Here is a 14,483-nt window from a genome sequence, read left to right as displayed (position 1 = left end):
ATAATGTCATCCATACGTGAACTGAACATGCCAAAATCTGGGAAAGTTCAGACCTAATTATCAGTGACTTTAAGAATATTGGACTTGTTTATTCAACAGTTTCAGTATTATTTACCCACAAGCAAACATTTGTGGATGACAATCAACTTGGTTGACATGATGTTGATTCGGTAGTTTTGTCTGAATGCCAGTGAAGTATGAGAATCAGTAATATGTGGTAATTAGTGTATATGTGGTAATTAGTGTATGTAGTGTTTCATTATTAATTGTACTTAAAGCAAGTAGCTAGTATTTTATTTTTCGTTGGGTGTAAGTATGCTTGGATAAAATGAGATGTGCTTTCACAAGGATTTAAACTTTTCAACGACAGTTTCAAATTGAATGGAAAACCAGTTTTGATAGGTATAATGCTGTAAATTTTATTTATGGTAAAGATGGATTGTATTAACTATCAGTAGTGCTTACCAGTCCCTTATCAATAGTGTTTATCAGTCCCTTATCAATAGGGACCCATCCTTCATGTCAATTAAAACCTTGAAGGTCGAGCCATATTACATCATGGGCATCTCTGACTCATTCATCCTTGCAGGATATGATAACAATCATGTTTTGGTTCTCGCACACTACTTTCCTTTCTTCTTGCACTATCATTTGTTGCCACCACCACCCCACAAAATAATCATTACCAATATTGAAAATAATATTCCTGACAGAGGTCAGTCAATTTCTCTCTCTTCAGCATGTAGACAGAGCAATATTTCCTCTTCTAGACCAATTGAGGATAAACATATGGTTAATGTGAAGATACAGTTTTATCAATGATGTTAAATTAGAACTTGAATAAAAATAAAATCTATAAAAATACTACCACAGTTTTTTATCTTAATAAAAACTTATACCTGTGACTTTGGATAATAAATTTGGTATTAAATCTAAGGCTGCTGATGAACCAGCTATTGCATTATACTGGCACAATACTAATCAAAACCATAATAAAGAAGTGTGCGAAATTTTACCCACAAGGTTTCTACCCAATAGTTTCATTTAGTTACCTCCAGTCACTCGCACAAGTTAGTTATTATTATTGAAATTATCACAACCAGTGTTTTTTCATGGATATTTTAGGGGATGTTGATAATGTTTCTAATTATTATTCAATAGGTGTTGTTCCTGAAAGTTGTCATGTTTTCTCAAAGATCTAAAAAATAATATATGGAGTAGTGTTTTTATTGAAACAGAAGTAATCCAAGTTGTTGCCAGTCATGGAAACATCCATATTGAGTCTGTTGATGTGGTCTTGTCCATATTTGTATTTTCGATCTAATATAATAATATAAATAAATAACATACATAAACTACATGATTATTTAGCAAGATTATATTCAGCATATAGAAAATGATACAAATTATTTGGTAACTTGCACAAAGTAATTTGGATACGATGGTGACATTGGCTTGTAGGACGGTGATCAGCAATTATATAACTTTAGTATTATAGTAGCCATGACTTTTGTCATAATTATTATCAGTGTCATTTCAGCTGGAATTAATTCATCCTAAAATTAGAAAATAAAAAGAACATAGACTAAACTATAATCATTACTCTTTTAAGCAATCACTACCCAAGTTAAAACAACTTTATTTCTGATAATCCAGAAGAGTTTATCCAAGAGATATTTGCTAAAATATAAGAATTTAATTGAACAGAAAATTACGTGGAGCTATTGGATTAATGTCTTAACATTTGTTGAAAATTAAATGGTTAACAAAATAAAGATATATGTTTTTTATGTGTATAATGGCAATATTTGATTTTGATACGAAAATAAAGTTAACATACAAATTAATTTGCGTTAATTGTTTGTTATTACTAGGTTCATATTTGTGGATGCAACAGGTCAAAAGGCAAAATATTTTTGCTAATAAATTTTGCTTTTAAATTAGTTCAATTTCGATAGGTTTACAATTTTGTACAATTAATATAAACAAGAAAAATATATAATATTAGAAGAATTATTTGACACCATAGTAACGTAAACAAAAGGAAAAGATTTTGAAATGAAATTTCAAAAAAATGTTGACACATTTGAGAAATTAGATGAAAATAAAATCAGATTTGGGCTGTTCCATTAAAAAATACATGGGACCCAAAGAAGTCATTTTTAAAGTGGGGCACCCACCCAGAGATGCAATTTAAAATTTTGTATCATTTTAATATGAAATCTGTAAAATCAAAGTACCCTTTCATATGTTTTCAAAAACAGCCTTCCCTGTGTACCATGTATGTTTGAATGGAAGAGCCCTTATTATGATTTATGATAAGAAAATGATAATAATAACATGAATAAAATTATGCCACATGTATCATTATCACAATCACAATTGTCATTACATACACCATGACCACAACAACCAATATAAACTACAAAATGAATAAATTATTGAAGAAACATCAGTTAAAGATGATATGGTGATTTACAAAGAAAAGAATTAATGTAACTAGAATACCAAAAATTACTCAACTGGAAGAAACAAGAACAAAATATATAGATAAAATATGCAGAGTAAAATATATGAAAAGCTTGCACAACAAGCACTAAATTAATTGCCTAGAATGGAAGAAAAGTTAAAAATGCATCACTAGACAATATTAGTGATTCTTTGAAAAATTGAAAGTGGCACATCCTACTTAAAAAGTAATGCAAGTAAAAAATAAACATGAAGAATCATTACAAACAACAAATGTTGCAAGAGTTGCAAGAAAAATTAAAGAAACCAGCTGTTTAAAAAGGACACAGGGAAAAAGAGGTGTTACAACCAACACCTAAAATGGAGAAAGAATAAAAACCAGTTGTTTAAAAAGGATACAGGGAAAAAGAGGTGTTACAACCAACACCTAAAATGGAGAAAGAATTAAAACCAGCTGTTTAAAAAGGACACAGGGAAAAAGAGGTGTTACAACCAACACCTAAAATGGAGAAAGAATAAAAACCAGTTGTTTAAAAAGGATTCAGGGGAAAAAGAGGTGTTACAACCAACACCTAAAATGGAGAAAGAATAAAAACCAGTTGTCTAAAAAGGATTCAGGGGAACAAGAGGTGTTACAACCAACACCTAAAATGGAGAAAGAATAAAAACCAGCTGTTTAAAAAGGATTCAGGGGAAAAAGAGGTGTTACAACCAACACCTAAAATGGAGAAAGAATAAAAACCAGCTGTTTAAAAAGGATTCAGGGGAAAAAGAGGTGTTACAACCAACACCTAAAATGGAGAAAGAATAAAAACCAGCTGTTTAAAAAGGATTCAGGGGAAAAAGAGGTGTTACAACCAACACCTAAAATGGAGAAAGAATAAAAACCAGCTGTTTAAAAAGGACACAGGGAAAAAGAGGTGTTACAACCAACACCTAAAATGGAGAAAGAATAAAAACCAGTTGTTTAAAAAGGACACAGGGAAAAAGAGGTGTTAAAACCAACACCTAAAATGGAGAAAGAATAAAAACCAGCTGTTTAAAAAGGATTCAGGGGAAAAAGAGGTGTTACAACCAACACCTAAAATGGAGAAAGAATAAAAACCAGTTGTTTAAAAAGGATTCAGGGGAAAAAGAGGTGTTACAACCAACACCTAAAATGGAGAAAGAATAAAAACCTACTGTTAAAAATGGATACAGGGAAAAAGAGGTGTTACAACCAACACCTAATAAAAATGGAGAAAGAAAAATTACCTTCAGCACATCAAAAGCATTTGAAGTCAGTTTAAAAAAAACAACGTGGATGTGATTAAAAATAAAAATAACAATGAAAGGAGTTATAAACTAAATGTGGATTTAATATGTGATGTGCATGAGTTCAGCAAATTTGATAATAAAATATATCATTTCTAAAGGAAACTGATCAGAATTTATAACTTCAACAAGAATCAATGAATGGAGCATGTAAACAAATATGACTGATATATGGATCTATCACCATGGATGATCAATGTCTAAAATTTGTACACCAATATGAATACATGATTCCTATCACAAAGTGGATCAAAGTATAGGATATAAACAGAAATATGAACTATGAATGATTCTACAACCAAGGGTGAACAAAGTATTAAATTTGTACACAAATAAGAATAACTTAAATTTCAATCACAAGTTGGATGTATGTATTATTGATTTCCACTCGTAGTGTAATCTTGAATTATTAATATTACTTATATAGTGATATTGAATAATACTGATTAAAAAATGGAACGAACGTATATCATTACATCCATATGTTCAGCACAAAGCGTTTCCTCTTCCACAGCTCTCGTCCACTGGTATCACCTTGGATGGCTCACCCCACCAAGTCTGCTGAAGGATCCCTCAAGAGCCACCTTATTCTCTTCATGCCTGTTGGTCCTGAATCTTTGGTTCCTTGCTGATAGTAAACCAATATCATCCTCCAAGCCAATGTCACCATCGTACCCAGGATGCAGGGTGCATAAAACACCACTGAGTTCAATGACACCCTGGAAAAATAACAACTCTACAACTGGTGATTCCTCCTGTAAATTAGATTTCTTCCTGACTATACTCATTGTATTGTGAGAATATGAGGATTTACAATTGGGGTTTTCATGTGTGTACAGCAATGGATACACTGAACTCAGTATTTTAAATAACCACAGCTAAAAATTAAATCACCCTCAGGCAACCTTGTACGTGTATGTTTGGTGGCAGATCAGCATAATTTGTACAATATTGAAACCCATCTATCCCAGAATCCTTCCTGCTAAATTTGGTAACATTCTGTTGTGTTTTTTTAGAAGAACCTTTAATGTTTAGCAGTTTTTGGGAAGAAGTCATTAAAGCTCTTTCTGTTATTAGTAACATTGGGAATATTAGAATGTAGATTGGTGTTAAGGTTTGAAGTTTTTAATTGTGTAACAAAGAAAGAGCAATAATTAACAAGTTTTGTAAAATTCAACATATACATTTTTTCTCTAAATTAGAAAGTGAAATAATTAAAAATATCTTACCATATGGTATAAATTACAATTTCCTACAATAGTTCTCCAAAATCCAATATATTTGATGTAATCCAAATACTGTACATTCCAAAGTATTCCAAATGATAATTCTAACATCCTTGTGTGCGAACATCACAGAAGTAAATGTTTTAAATCCTAATGTATTTATTAAATGAATTCATCATAAAATCCAATATAATCCAAATAGTCTTGAAGTGGATTAGTGGTAAAATCCAAAATAATATTCTTTTAATATTATGGCCAATATCCAACTGTCCTTTGAATAAACTCATAATAATCAGCTAATAATGTCTGAATATCTTTGAGTAAATGTTCATCATAGCACTGAAATTTCAAAAAATCATTATCAATTTAAATGAATCAATATATCTCTGACAAGACTGATATCCACTCCAAGAATGCTTGATTCCACATTCTACTTCCTACATATAGAAAATTATATTAAGCTAACAGTGCAATATGTTTCTAGAATATGTTTCCAGGTTTTCAATGAATCATTAATATTGCAAAATACTAGCACTGAGTAAAAAAAAATAAGCTGTTCCCATTTAATAAATCAGGAATGACAGCCTGACCTTTCTATCAGTATAAATGTCCTTGCTGGAATACTTGTTATTTTGATCTCTGTTCTCATGGCCTATCTGAACCACCTTGTTGCAATTACAACACTGTAATTTTGTTAGTCCTATCAGTTAAAATTCATTACAATGTATAGCTTATACAGTGCTCTCAAGCTTTCAATGTATAGCTTCTACACTGCATATGCATATGATAATTTTTATATGCATACATATTTATAATATACATATATACAACTCAGTTTCTACTTGAAAATAAAATTTTGCTTAAAACCAGTGTTAAATATAGACATGCATAATGACAAATATAAGGCATAATTCAAATAAGAGAATGAAAACACACACACACACACACACACATATATATATATATATATATATATATATATATATATATATATATATATATATATATATATCTTGCATTGCTTCCACTTCTCCCTGTTTAGGTCACTACTCCCTATTCTGTAATAAGGTCTTTACAGTTTGTTTATCAAGCTGTCATGTGCTGTGTGACTCCTTATGCCAGAAAATGACGAAACCCTGATGTGTGTGTGTGTATATATATATATATATATATATATATATATATATATATATATATATATATATATATATATATATATATATATATATATATATATATATATATATATATATATATATAAGTAACTGTAATTAAAGTTTATAAATTATACTTATATTACTTTGGTAAACATTTTATTCAAGATTAGTTTTAAATCTAATGTGCATTTCTGCAGGACTATCTCTTGCAGACCAGCTCAAGTTGTCATCATGTTTATGTTAGTCATAGTGTACATGGGCTGGGACCACTGACAGATTACAGGTAGCCAAAGTGTATAAATATCAAATACAAACCTAAATATGGCTGTCAGACCGACTTAACTTTTCTGGTCAGCATGTTAAATGGCAATTTGGTCACAACATTAGGCTTTGTTAAGTATGTGCATTTCTGGATGAGAGTCAAAAACTTTCACATTTGAGAAATGACTGGTGCTCATAAAAGTTGTTTGGGCTATGTAAAGAGTATTTAACATGACTAGGTGTTTATTGCAAAACCATGACATGTATACCGGATTGCTACAATGTTTACATTCTACTTTACTCTTGTCTTTTTCCATAATATTTAGCACATCTAAAATGCTATTAGCATGGACAGTCACTCCTCTCCTTAAATGCTATTCTTCAACCACTTTGTATTCCTGTTTGTAGGAGATGAAAAATGTGATAGATAAGGTCACCATATATTGATCTGTTCTACTAAATTATGCATAATTCTGTATGCCTTATTATTTATAACTGGAAAGTGGTCTAAACAATACTTCAAACCAGTATTCAATTTAGCATCTTTAATTCAAAGCATATTACCAAAATGATTTCTAACACCATTGTTAAAATGTTGTGTTCCAATCTTTAACAGGATAAAGAGAATACATTGTTCAAACTTCACCTAAGAAATTCAAGGTTGCCAAGAATATGAATGACCACTTGCAATATGAAACCCGGTAAAGTTAACCAACAAACTTTGAACAAAAGTTATTGTTCATGACATCTCCATCTGAAATGAACCTAACACAACCAGTGTTGACCGTACCCCTTATATCTACATTCATATGTCATCTTACAGGTCACAAATACAAGTACATGTACCTAGATCATAGCAACAGGCTCATGACAGCAAATGTGATTTTTTAAACTGAATGCTCTGGATAATTGAAATGTTGGTACCTCAGTTACATCTTTGTACAACAATGACAAATGCTCAATCTGAAATTCCATAAACATCAATAAACAGCACTTATAAATGGCATAGTTTCATCTCTTAACATGTACTCTGGTAATTTAAACTGCGAAAACAAAGATACCAGAAACAACAATAGAACCAGTAAACCTTTTTTCTTTCAACATTTAATTTTTGACAATTTTAAGGGATTTATCATTTCTAAATTGAAGGTAAGCTCTTATTAAAACGCAAATTTGTCAATAAGTCCCTTTAATAAATTGTAATGCCTTGGGCTCACAAAGGTAGATGCCTGTAAAATAAAATAGAACTGACAAGCACTATTAAAAATTTAAACTATATGAGACAACCCCTAAGACAAAAATACTTAAATCCGGAACATAATCAGTCAGTGTTCTATAATGATTACTAGTTTTGTAACTATGTTTCATGTTGTGATACCAAAATGTGACCACACATTTCATCCGAAGTGAACAAGATATTGAAATATATGACATACAGGACACTCTTTATTGTGATTGATCTACATGTGACATAACATGTCAGTGTACAAGGTGAATGGCTTTTAAAACTACCTGATGTTGAAGGAAACTCTGTTAGCACCTTTGTATTATAAACAGGAATCCCCTCACCAGTTGGTTTGGTAGTGAAATCAGAGTAATACCATTGTTGAGATGCTTACGCATACCAATTTTTCTCTTAAAATTTTTAACAGGAAATCCTTCAAAATAATTTTTTTGATATATTGTACAATTTAGTAACATCACCTAAATAGAACAACTACTGTTTAACTTTGTACCAATTGGCTACTTTCTGGATTACTCCATTTGCATCAAGTACTGAACTTATTTGGTGGCCTTGTTTTTTAAGAGCAGAGCTTGCATTATTGATGACAGTTGCTTCCGCAGTACCTTAAGTTCAGCTTTTGTAACTTATCAACATGAATATAAGTTGGTTTGAAATAAAGTCACCAACTGGTCCAACACAATGTTGCCTGATATAATAATGCTGACAATTTCTAGTATTTCTGTCTGATAAAAAGCAATAAATGGCATCTAGGTTATGATAGAAGGAGCAGCCATATTTTTAAACTTTAAAAAAAAGTCTTTCAGAGGGAAGTACACTCTACTGACCAACAAAAATTTCTAGGAATCTAAGATAAAACCAATTCTTCTATTTCAGTGCTGAGTACTGAAATTCTTTGGTTATTTAGTGATTTAGCACTAGCGCATTGTAATAAAGAGCCCTGCCCATAATGGCAGATGGCATTGATGGGGGAGGAGTAAAGTACATTTAAGCTAAAGTGTGTGTGTGTGTGTGTGTGTGTGTGTGTGTGTGTGTGTTCACGCATCGCCTACATTAGGAGAAAAACCCCATGTTTTCCACCAACATTAGGAGGACCATCGACATTAGGAGGATATCCTCCTAATGCTTCCTCCTAATGTATGTGGAGTAACATGTGAAAAAATTTAAATATTGGAATTTCTGTGATTTGTTAAGTTAGATCGTAATAAATTTTGGTCATATTGGGTGGGTCGAAATATTGGATGGATATGATAATAGGTAAAGAAAGTGTGTAAAACAATATTTCCCTATGTTATCTGATATACATTGGGAGGACCTGTTTGAAATGTGTACCAATTGTCACTTAAACGATTTGCTAAAGGTATCCCTAATAGCAAAAAATATGTCTTTATGAATTTTCTAAGATTCATACTAATCGCTTTAAAAATAAGAGAATACACACCTGATTTTTGCAGTCCTCAACGTTGGTGTGTAAACATGTCGCATGATAAGTCCTCGCAATGTTTGTGTGTAAACAAATTAACTATTGAAATATCTCGTGTTGATGTAAATACTAATAATACGATCTCTCAACGTTGTTGTGAAGTCAGTTCAGCACGTTATATCTGACACATATAGCCAGTAGTGTGCTGACGTGCTGTTAAATCCTACACACACGCATACATACATACATACATACATACATGCATACGTACGCGCGCGTGCATTCATGCATACATACATACATGCATACATACAAGTAGTGTATAGGGATACTATGGCCTCAATGGGAATTAGCATTACAGACCCCCCCCCCCCGGGAACATATAGCCTCAATGGAAATTTAACATGGAGAAAAATCGTGGGAACATATAGCCTCAAGGGAATTTAACATGGAGAAAAATCGTGGGACGATATAGCCTCAAGAGGAATTGAACATGGGAATAGGGACTGTATAGCGTCAAAGGAATTTAAACAGGGTGGGACTGTCTAGCGTCAAGGGAAATTGAACATGGGATTTATTTATTTTTTAAATTAAAAAACAAGGGGTAGGCAATTGAAAGTCATTCTCTTTTCGAGAAATGTGGGTGGCCCTGGAAAGGGCCTTTGGGTTTATGTTAATATTAACATAGATGGCATCTGTCACATCTTCTTCTTCTTCTTAAACTCCTTCTAACTGCAGGTCCATACACAAGTACCCTCTTGAGACATCCTTATCTTTCTATGTAAACTCTTCTCATCCATAGACTAGTATCTTTCATATCAACAACAGTCCACTTGGACCGGACATACATGAACATGTCCGTCCTAAACATCACTGAAGACACAAGGTGGATGATTCAACTGTGGTCCACATCGTGAGGCGACGAGAACAGGTGAATCAATGCAGTGAACTGCGCTTATTTATAGGTAGAGGAAGGATTGAAACGGATTGAGTTCATTCACCAATCCGAACACGCGTTACAAAATTCAGTCAGCCCGCATCCAATCCGAAGAGAGCAGTTTGTGACGTCACGTGGTCTATATAGATTCGCTAGCGCCTGTGTGCAGTCAATCTATGCGACAGTGATTCAACATGACGGAAACTCAGAAAACGATTCATTGGGGTGCACCAGCAGTGGAGACCACCCAAGGGAACCCGGACTTACTTTCAGAAGAGGTGAATTGGGATTTTGTGGATTTTCTTACCTCGCAAGAATTTGTTCCGGAACCTTCGTTACCTTCTTCATTACCGCAAGTGGAGAATTTTAGACAGAGACAGAAAGAAGAATTGGAGAAATTTATACAACGACAAAAGGAAGCGGAACAAGCTTTTCTCCTACAGCAACAGCAGCAAGAAGAAGAGGTAAGAAAAAAACACAACAACAACAACAAGAAGTAGCAGCAAAGAAACAAGAGGGTGAAAATCAAACGGTCACGGTACTGTTGGACATTTTAGCGGAGTTAAGGAGTCTGAAACAAATGTATCAGACTTCTTTATTACGACCGAAGAGAATACGACCTTCCCGAGCTAAATACGTCAACCCTGTGACTAAGCCTGTCGTACCACCCTTAGTGATTTCAACCCAATCATCATCAACAGTACGCAGTCCAGAAGTAGGCCTTGGCCGTGGCAAAGGCTTAAAGCAGTTAAAGTTGATTGCTTAAACTCACCCCTACACCAAAAAAGGCCCTTTTCAGGGCCAACCGCATTTCTCAAAAAGAAATACAATTTCAATTGCCAATAACTCAAAAAAAAAAACATTTTACCCCTATAGTACGTGTATATGAGTGCGTGAGTGTAGCTTCTTATTTTAAAATCAAAACTCAAAGACACTTACCTTTTAATACTTAATTTATTCTTTTATCCATAATTACAATCCAATTCACAATTCACAACAGATCACTTTAAAAAGTTCATACACTTCTTCTGTCTCCTTGTTTAGTCTCTCTGTTTTTTAAATTTCTTCACCGTCACAGGCTTTTCCTCTTCTTCCTCCTCACTTTCTTCCCTTCTTCTTTCCTTCTCCTGTTTCTTTTTCTTCACCTGTCTGCTTTCTTCCTCTGAAAAATCCCTCTCTTCTTCCGAAGAATACCTCTCTTCTTCTGAAGAATCCCTCTTTTCTTCTGACTCCTCTTGTTTCTTTTTTGGGCAATCTGGAGACCAATGTCCTTTTTCTTGACAATAATAACAGGTATCTTGACTTCTGTCATTTTTAGCCCCTGTTTTTTTCTTTTTTGACGGTCTGGACACTCTGAAGACCAATGCCCTTTCTTCTGACAGATATAGCAAGTATCTTGACTTTTATCTCGAAAGGAAGGAGAGTAGTCCGTGGGCTGGTCTGAAGAGAATTTTCTAATGACCCCTCGCAAAGCTCTGATGAAACGTTCGATTTGGCTAGTCTCTTCCATCGTTGTGCTCGGTTAGAGAGTGAAATGAATAGTGAAAGGACAAGACACACACCCTTTCATATACGCTGGTCTGCCATGACTATAAATTAGTCCATGGTGTTTAAACTTGAGTCATTTGACGTTTTTTACTCAAGATGAAACGATCCTATTCATTCGAGAAGAAAGAAGAAGAAAGTAAGAGGCAGAAACGTGATCTATCGCCTCGTACCAGAGCTGAAGTCTTGGCACAAATTCATGCCAGTGATTTTGAAGAGGATATGAGTGAACCAGAATCCGAACCCTCTAAATCAAGTTCACCACCCTTAGTCAACCCTGAAAAATACTATTCCATTCGAGAGACGGAAAAGCGCTCATCTAGAAAATTTAGAACCACGGCTTACAAATACACAGTGAAGTTTAAAGATTTCAAGGCTGAAGTACCGTTAGAGAAAGCAGAAGGGTTCATCACTGGGGTGTGGATTCTTTGCTCACCGCACTCAAGCGACAATGTCAACCCAAAGAAGACGATCGCTTGAGACTTTCCATACAACACGACGGTTTGAAATCCCCTGTTTGGATCGAGTTTAGCACCCCTGCAGAATTGACTGCTTCCAAAGTCATGGACAAAATTCAACACGTGCAACAATCCAATGACCAGTTTGACATCACCGATGGAAAAGCCACACTGGACATGACCCACGTCTCTCCTCCTCAAGGGACCGGACTCAAAAAGAGTTATTGGTGAACGAGCTTCGCAGCATTAAGTGTAGCCTCGTCCAAATTCACAACCCTCAAGACCAGATGTGTTTATCCCAAGCCATTGTGGTGGGACGAACCTATGCCAACAAGAACGACACGACAGAATGGAAAAGAGCCTGGAAAACTATTCGACAATAAGACCGAGCCAAACAACGAAACGAAGCAGAACTCCTGTTGCAACAAGCCGGACTGTCCAAAGACACACCCTGTGGCATTCCTGAGATGCAAAAATTGCAAGATGCCCTAGCTCCACGATACACCTTGAAAGTGCACCCTCAAGAAGTGCGCGGACTTCTGTTGTTTCGACGCCAAGACTTTAAGGACGGAAAATACATTCATGTCTATTATCACAATGACCATTTCGATACCATTACCAGTATCACCGGATTCCTGGGATACGGTTATTACTGTGAGAAATGTGACCATGGTTATAATAATCGAGAGCAACACAAACATTGCGGATTGAAACGCTCAGGATGTTTGGCCTTTCAACCCTGTCTGAGAAAAGGACCAGTGCCTTGTTCAACTTGTCTGCGCACGTTTGTCAGCCCTACCTGTTACCAACAACATCTGAAGACGCAAGGTTCACAGCAGAAATGTGCTTGTCAACTCCTGAGATTGTGCCCTACGTGTGGACAAGTCATATGTACCAATACTGCCAAGGCACACGTATGTCGAGGAAAGAAAAAATGTCACATTTGTCACCACATCGCGGACTTGGAACACCAATGCTACGTGCAAAAATACCAACCTCCACCAGAGAAAGAGGACGGTCACAAGAAGAAAGGCAATTTCATCTTTTTTGATTTCGAATGCATGCAAGAGACCGGTATTCACATTCCTTATTTCTGCGTGGCTCATCGAGCGTGCGAGAAGTGCATTCAAGAACCTATCTTCAGTCATTGCCCTCACTGCAGCAAGATTCCTGGAGGGCGTGAAAAAATCTTTCGGGGACCGAACACGTTAGCCAATTTTGCCCAATGGGTCTTGGACACCGTCGACAAGACGTGGAGCAAAGAGGACATCGAACGTTACGGAGATTGTCATCGTCATGCCACGGTGATGGCTCACAATTTCTCTGGATACGATGGACAGTTTCTTCTCAGATACTATGCGGAACATGGCACCGAGCGTCCTAAAGTGACTTTGAACGGAGCCAAAATCATTTTCATGCAAGTGGGACAAGTACAGTTTAAAGATTCGATGAGTTACTTGGCCATGCCTTTGAGCCGAATGCCTAAAACGTTTAGAATGACAGAAATGGCTAAAGGGTACTTTCCACACTTTTTCAATACGGAAGCCAATCAACACGCCGTTCTACCCCATTTACCTGACTCTCACTATTACGACCCCGGCAACATGCGTACCGAACAACGAGAAGCTTTCTACGCTTGGTACCAGGCTCACGCCTCGGACCCTTTCGACTTTCAGGAAGAAATGTTAAAGTATTGTCGTTCCGACGTGGACATTTTACGACGTTGCTGTGGAAAATTTCGAGAACTGTTCATGGAACACGGAGGGGTTGATCCTTTGAAAGAAGCTGGCACCATTGCCAAAGCGTGTTCCTTAGTGTACAGACAACGATTCATGCCTGAAAACACCGTACCTGTCATCAGTCCTCAAACGACCCACTATGTCAAACGTCAATACTTGGTCAAAGCCCTACGCTGGTTACATTACTTGTGCGACAAGGAAGACAAGTGGATTCAGCATGCCCGCAACGGAGGGGGTGAAAAGACCATCGGAACGTATTCGGTCGATGGCTGGGACTTAGAAAACCCCAAGATCGTGTACGAGTTTAACGGTTCCTTATTTCACGGATGTCCCGTCTGTTACCCTGACCGTGGCACTGAAAATCAGTTTTTACAACGAACCATGGAAGACCTGTACCAGGACACTTGCCAGCGGCGCCTAAAGTTAGAACAGCAAGGATACCAAGTGGTGGAAATGTGGGAACACGAGTACGATCACCGTATGAAAACCAATCCCGAGTTTAAACGCCTCGTGGAAAGTTACCAGTTCATGGACCCGCTGAACCCGAGGGATAGTTTGTACGGAGGAAGGACCAATGCCACCTGTTTGCTGTACCAAGCCGACGAAGAGAAAGGAGAAGAAATCAAATACTTGGACGTGTGTTCGCTGTATCCCTACTTGTGCAAATATTGTCGCTTTCCTGTAGGGCACCCGCAATTGTTCACGGAACAC

The sequence above is a fragment of the Sinohyriopsis cumingii genome, chromosome 16, assembly GCF_028554795.1.
Source record: "Sinohyriopsis cumingii isolate HCF-2022 chromosome 16, ASM2855479v2, whole genome shotgun sequence".
Lineage (NCBI taxonomy): Eukaryota > Metazoa > Mollusca > Bivalvia > Unionida > Unionidae > Sinohyriopsis > Sinohyriopsis cumingii.
Note: the sequence above shows the minus strand (reverse complement) of the source record.